The sequence below is a fragment of the Panicum virgatum genome, chromosome 2K (assembly GCF_016808335.1).
Source record: "Panicum virgatum strain AP13 chromosome 2K, P.virgatum_v5, whole genome shotgun sequence".
In the NCBI taxonomy this organism is placed as follows: Eukaryota; Viridiplantae; Streptophyta; class Magnoliopsida; order Poales; family Poaceae; genus Panicum; species Panicum virgatum.
The window spans coordinates 29,214,465-29,222,137 of NC_053137.1; the positions used below are offsets into that span (position 1 = coordinate 29,214,465).

A 7,673-nucleotide genomic window follows, 5' to 3' on the forward strand; every position below is an offset into this window, starting at 1 on the left:
TGGTCCCACTGGGCATGCCAAAAGACAGTTGATCCCAAAATCAATACACTGGAATCCGAGGGCAAGTGTTCGCCAAGCTTCGGAAAGTCAACCAAGCGTGCCAGTCAATTTGACCTGTAATTGACAAGGGATAAAACAAAGTTAAATTCGAAAGCGCATCGGCTGGGATTCCGAATATCTCTCACACAGACGTATCGGCAAGTTCCGCCGATAGGGAAAATGACAAAAAGATATTAAATGCAGGTGTGTAGTAAACGAGCGCGTCGGCAGATTCAGCCGATGCGAAAAACGACAAAATCAGCTTAGAACGGCCGATTGCACATGTGTAACAATATCTAAGCTACGAATGTGTAACTTAAATGATGTAACTCGAAATAGATCTAAACCGGCTTTTATGATAGCAATGTGTTATTACAAATTCTAAAGCCGATCTAATATGCTTCTGAGTGGATAGATGTGATAATAGCCAAAAACATAGGAAAAACCTACAAATCTTGCCGATATCGAAAAATTGTGAATTAATCTACACGAGAAAACAACGATGTGCCCGATATCAAAGCCTAGATAAACTCGATAACTTTTGAATAGATCTGAACGAACCTACAGCGATACGCCCAGTAGTGAAAGCTCAAATATACTCAGTAAAATGAAAACTCACCACCAAATCAAGTCGCTCGAATGTGAGACGTCCTTGATCAACTTGAAAGAACTCGCCGAAAAGAAAAGAAAAGTGGCGAAGTCGCCGAAAAGTAAAGTGCGAGGAAATTGTAAAGAGTTTGTTGTATTGGATGTGTGACAACTTTTTACAGTTCTGTACAACTGATATGTATAATCTACGCTGACAAGTCCTAGCCGATTACGGCAAACATATTACTTAACCTAAAAGATAAAAACTTCCTAATTTAAACTATAATAAAATACTACAACCAAATCGCCAGATTCCTTGTAAAACTCGGGCTTCCTTCCTTCTTCCGGACTCATCGTCAACTCTCATCGGCCGATCACCAAAACATACGGATCAGCATCTTCATGGAATATTCTTCTAGTCCATCGGCTGCAACTTCATCGGCCGTACATGTTTTGGTTTCTTTCAAATTGGCAACCTTTCTTTCATGATATCATCTTTCTTGACACGTGTTAAAAAACGGTGTCAACACGACCATTTCCAGGCGTCAACTTGATCAGAAAATCATGAGAGTTTGCATTTCTTACACACATCTTTATCCAATAAATTCCCTAAACCACACTTCACCTTCTAGAAAATGCAAGTTGTGTTTTTGAGCTAATATGCAGGTTGCAAGCACACTTTGGCCCGACATAAAATCACAAAAAATATCAGAGCATCACTAGCCGGCTTTGATATCCAAGTGTAGCCCAAGAACCAACCCAAATCCGCTTAAGACAGGCCGTACCGCAGTGTTCAGACCAGAGGAGGCCCAGACAAGCCTAGTCGGCCGACCGGCCCATGGGCCCCACCGCCTTAAGCTTGCTATGTGGCAGCTTGGGATTGGCTCACAATGTCGGTTTGCTGAGGATTGGCAGCTTCTCACCCCTGGCTCCCTGCTATAAAGACAAAGGGCGGGGTAGAGAATGAGAACACACACACACACACACCTCAACACACTCACCTCTTGCGTAGTCTTTAGTAGAGTTTAGGAGAAGTCTAGTAGTCATCGAGTCGCCGGAGTTGCTCGAGAGTTCTGGTATGGGTTCATCTCTAGCTCTCTCTTGTAATATTCGGTTGTTTGTAATAGAATTAGACTATGGTTACCGATATCTGCTCGAAGTATGTTCTGAGTTATCGGATATATGCTTCTTGATCTAGTTGTGTTATTGTTCAATGCTTGCATTGCATGATCACCCTGTGCTTGCGATGGTTAACATATCGGCCTTAGAACTCTATCAACTGCTCCAGTATTCGTATGTTTGCTCTAGTGTGATGTTTGTCCATCCGGAGGGTGGGGGCTCTGCACAGGATACTAGAGTATTGCTTACTAGTGTAGACATGGTGTCTAGATTAGCTAAGAATTACTGGATGTCAACTATACCCACGGTTTGTAGAGGTAGCCGGTAGGTGGTGACAGCCCTGTTCGAGCCCTAGTAATTCTCCACGTTCGGTATGGGGGGTATGAGGTGCATAAAGTCGCCGGGGTGTACGGGCTCCTCTCGTTGCTTCGATAGCGGTCTCCCTATTGTCTAGTTTAATCTATGATGATCTAACCATAAGATGGCATAGATATAGCTAGCCTAGCATAGTTGACTCGAGCTCTAACTTCTACCTTGCTCCCGGGCTAAAGCATCTTTTCATTTTATTTATTTAGTTATTTATCTAGAGGGTAGTTTGTGTGTATGTTACACTACCTCCTACCATGTTATCTATCTTACCCCTATTTATGCAAGAGAATATCCAATCTAGATAAAGTTCATCAACTAGTCTATATCTCTTCATTCACCGCCTTCCTTGCGAAAATATAAATGACACCCTGGTATACTCCCGGGTAAAATGCTACAGTGGTATTCCGTGCGCTTGCGGATTTATTCATAGTTAATGAAATACTGCCACCTCAATTGGCGTCTGCGGGCGTCATCGCTGTTTTTCCGGTGGTGACGCTGGTAGGCGCCAACAAGCATTTTTGGAGCTATTGCCGGGGAAGGCACAGATTGAAGTATATAGACAAAGTTATGAACAAAATCAAAATTGGTATTCGCTTGCTAAACAGACTAACTTGGCTTTGTTTTCTTGTGTTCGTTGATATGAAAATAGGGTAGTGTATGACCGGTTTCGACTTGCTGCAAAACATTCATTCCAATCCAGAGTCACTTTTGAGGAGGACGCGAGCTCTCTCGTATCACCTCGGAGACCACTCTCGGCAGCCGAACCAGTCATCGCATCATCGTCAGCTTCTCAAGCTATGGCCAGAAGACACTCTGTGATTACTCTGCTCCGTCTGCTAAATAGGTCCCCACTGGGCCCGAGGTTAACACCGGAGGGGAAAATTTCAAGATCAAGATGGGTCTCATTACGATGGTGCAGGCCAGCCCTATCTGTGGCAAGGCCAATGAGGATGCCAACGCTCATCTCTAGCAGTTCCTAGAGATCTGCAATACTTTTGTTATCAAGGGTGTATCGCCAGATGCAATCTGGTTCCATCTGTTTCCGTTCTCTCTTGGGTAGAGTGAAGCAATGGTTTTATGCTAACAAGGCTGTTCTGGACACTTGGGACAAATGTGCCAAGGCGTTCCTCGCGAAATTCTTTTCGACGAGCAAAACCAATGCTCTTCATGGACGGATTACGAATTTCCAGCAGGCATTGTTGACGGTCGTTAAGTGCAAAATATGACCGTCAACTATACTCACAAGAGAAAAAAACCATGCCTCTTACTCACATATTTGTATCACTAACCTAGCTCCATAGTTGTTTTGGGGAATTTATGTTTTTAGGAGCACAAGTCCGGAATAAGAAGAAAACACGAAGAATACGCAGGCGAAGTCACAGAATATCGCGTCCTACGTAGCAAGAACAAAAGAGGCCCACCTGATAGACCAAACCGACCAACCAAGACCCGGCACTTACTATCTGACATCAGGGCCCACCAAGAAGTCTCCCAGAGAAGGACGGTGGCCAGAGGTGGCAAGGTGGGGCTGGCTGAACCAGTGGTTCGGCCGAACCCCCCTAAGTCCTGTCCAGGTGCATTTTGGCGGGAAGATTGATCTGATCCTCCTAAAGGCGGTTTGCAATGTTTCCATACGGGGAGATGGCGGGAACCGACCTCAAGCACTATAAGAGGGGCCTCTCACCACTCTCTCAAACACTCACCACTTGGAGAAGCCTCTCTCTCACTCTCATTATGACTTGAACTCCTTAGGGTAGTGGAGCTAGGCTAGTACTTCATTTCCTTAGCGAATCCAGTCATCTCGGGGTCGGCGAGCAATCCTCGGCCTCCGGTATGGCTTTGTATTCTGATTCTCGTTATGCTATTCATAAAGAGTTCGTTCTTGGTTATCTTGCTATGTTCTTAGCCTGCATAGCCAAGTTCTGTTCTTATTCAAGTTGTATTAGTTGCCTGCTTAGACCAGATGATCTGTGTATGGATATTGGTTCGTTGTTCTTTCGGGCTTGCCTTAGCGTCTTACCTGTCCATCCAAAGGGTGGGGGACCCGGGGGCGCTAGGGTAGTGACCACGTATGCGGGTGTGGGGCTCGGGTATGCGGGATCCCTTGGATATGACGGTGCTCCACGGTGTGACTGGGGTAGACCGCAGGTGGTGACAGCCTTGTCGGTCTGCCGGGAAGCTGCTTCTTGGTTAGCGTACTCCTTGACGTTCGGGTATCGTGTAGGAGTTCATGCAAAGATGAAACAGACTGGACGTTCTCCAGTACGGGTCATTCTCCCCGATGTCCCTAATTTCCCGGCACCTGCAGCTTTAAGCATGTGACTAACATAACTTCTCTGCTAACATGAATAGTATGCTACGATCTTGTTTGCCTATCCTCCCACTAACCATAGCTGTATCTGTTTATTCTTTATTCATGAGAGTTGGTTGATCTTGTGTGTGTCACATTACCCTCGATTATCTTTATTATCACTTACCCCTGTATGATCAGCAGTTTACACCTTATCTCATAATTGTTATGGTTATGTATCTAGTAAACATCTTTACACACCATAGCCATCCCTTGGGAAAATACAAATTACGATACACTGAATACTTTCGAGTGAAATGCTACAACGGAATATCCGTGCGCTTGCGGATCCTTCTGTAATTTTTAAGACATACCGCACGCCGTCCCATGGCGTCACCGCTGTGGGGCGGCCGTCTCGGTGTTTCTTGGCGCCGTTGCTAGGAACTAACCATTCCTAGTGATTGCACTAAGAAATGCCAACAAGCATTTCCGGCGCCGTTGCCGGGGAATGGCACTAGGTGTAAAGATTTTACTAATGCATAAACATGGCATTGTGAATAAGAGGTAGCTACTATTATCTTTTGTTTTCTCCTGATTGGATGAAAACAGGGTAGTGTATGATTGGTTTCTCCTTGCCGACAAACTTTGCTGGAAATCCCGAGAAGCTCGTGAAAAGGATCCGACCTCGCGTCGTCCCTCCTCAGCTCTCGTTGTCGACAAGCGAGCCCGCTTTCCAGGCACTAGCAACAACAACCGAACCCATGGCTGAGAAGACTCTCTGTGACTTTTCCGTCCCCTTAGCCGCCAATGTTGCGACTGGACCCTACGCTGATGTTGGGGACGTGAACTTCGAGCTAAAGTCCAGCCTCATAAACATGGTGCAGGCTAGCCCATTCTGCGGCAAGCCAAACGAGGACGCCAACGCCCACCTCCAGAACTTTCTGGAGCTCTGCAAGACCGTAACCATACGGGGTATTACGGCTGACATCATCAGGCTTCGCTTGTTTCCTTTCTCCCTCCTGTGGAAAGCGAAACAATGGTTTTATCAGAATACAGAAGCTGTCAACACGTGGGACAAATGTTCCGCGGCATTCCTCGCCAAGTTCTTCCCGCTAGGCAAAACAAATGCCTTGCGAGAAAGAATTTCAAGTTTCCAGCAGACAGGGATGGAATCCATCCCGGAAGCTTGGGAGAGACTCCAAGAGTACATACTCATCTGTCCTCATCCTGGGATGGATGAGTGGCTCGTACTCCAAAGCTTCTACAACAGGCTAACAACTACATCAAGAGCCCACATGGACGCTGCTGCTGGAGGAGCCTATCTAGATCTGACGATTGCCAAGGCCAAGGCCTTGATTGAAAAGATGGTCTCCAACCAGGGCTGGAACGAGGAGTGTTCCCAGCCCCGAACCAAGGGCGGAATGCATACCGTCAAGGAGATGGATATGGTTGTCGCCAAGATGGACCTCCTACTCAAACATATACACGAAAGGGCGGAATTCAAAGAGCACAGGAACAACTATGCCCAAGCCATGAACTTGTACTTAACGTGCAAGGTTTGTGGTAATGGTGGACACTCGGGGAATGACTTTCCCGAGACCCGTGAAGATGCGGCCTACATCAACAACAATAACAACAGGTTTCGTCCACAAGGAGGCCAAGGGCGGGGTCAAGCATGCCCACCATTCCAAGGAGGAGGTAATAATTTCAACCCCAATTTCAATTTGAATTTTAATTCAAGCTCTGGTGGAACCACCCAAAATAACTTGGATTAGTGTGCTAACCATCGTTGCAAAGGCAACTCTGATCCAACTCGCACGTACCTCGACAGTTCCTCGAGTAAACTCTCGATTAAAGCCACGAAAACCGGGATCGAATAAGCAAATCTCACACGAAGGCGAGTCCAGAGAGTACAACATGCATTTCATACATCACGGAGTCTTGCAGCGGAATTTGAAATTATTACAAACCAGTTTTGAAATTGGGACAAGTACTACAGAAGCCATATCTACAACAGTTCATCAGAGTTCATTTATGCAGCGGAAAGTAAAAACACGATAACTAACAATAACATGGCATCTCGATAAAGCCCGTATGAGACATCACTCGGGAGGAGAAGCGTTAGCACCAATTGAGGATCCATCCTACACCACAGACCAACTCAGAGGTAAAGCAGTTAAATCAGCAAACATATCTTCATAAGTAATACCTGAAAACAAAGCCACAAGCAAGGCTGAGTATACTAATACTCAGCAAGACTTACCCGTCAACGGATATAACTTAGTCCACTTAACAAGACATGCAAGGCTTTTTGGCTAGAGGGGTTTGTTTTGCTGAAAAAGCAACTAATAGTAGATCCTTACTTTCATATTTTAGATTTCATATTTCTAATATAATTCACCATTCTAGATGAGCATCTATCTCTAATCATCTATGTTGGAAAAATAATTAATCATCCATCAATATTCATCATCATCAACTTCCACTTGTCACTCTATGTGGCAAAAGTGTTAAGCAGTCTCATTATCCGTGAGCGGCGGAACAATTCGCATTGAGCTTAATAACCTTGCAAGGCAAACCTAACACACACGCATGGGGAGCGAAGTCACCCACGCAACATGTCCCTTTGCTTCTCGTTTCGCGGGACATGCCCACCGCCCACGACTACAAGTACGACGACTCTGCAACCACTGATGGTGGAGTGGTATGTCCCACGCCATGGTCCAATCAGGTAATTTGCTTACCGATTACCATATTCTCGGCATGTGGTTAGTACGTTCAAACGCTTAACAAAGCTACCACACACTGCGGCCTTAGTACATTTTCACTAAACCGATGGGGTCTCAACCACAAATATCATCCCATGACCCCGCCCGTAAACCTTATGATTGCAGTATGTTATAAAATAGTCAGATCCTATAATCTCACGAGTAGCAGGAAACTACTCGACTTTTACAGGTCCTAGTTAGCAGTGCATCTAGTCGAGCATAACCTCTAGTATTCACAACATGGGTATCTAGGATCATGCATCTATGGTTTCAATCAACTCTTGAAAACTTAAATGCATAGATAAATAAATTACAACATAGATTGCATATAATTGAAAATAATAGGCATTAGATGCACCGGGGCTTGCCTTCTTGGGCACTGCTAGCCTTGGGCTCTTCTGAACTTTGGTTCGGGTCTTGGATCAGCTCTAGGGTATTCACTTGTGCATCAGTGGTGTTGGCCTCGTGCGTTGGCACCAACTCGTAGGTACCGTCAGCAA

General features: G+C 45.4%; 1 non-coding gene across 1 annotated transcript; it reads right to left on the bottom strand.

Annotated features, from left to right (window-relative positions):
* Positions 1-5,532: 5,532 nt before the first annotated feature.
* LOC120696277 lies at positions 5,533-5,639 on the bottom strand. Its single transcript, XR_005684055.1, has one exon. It is a non-coding gene; the product is annotated as a small nucleolar RNA R71 (small nucleolar RNA).
* Between the last annotated feature and the right edge of the window lie 2,034 nt (positions 5,640-7,673).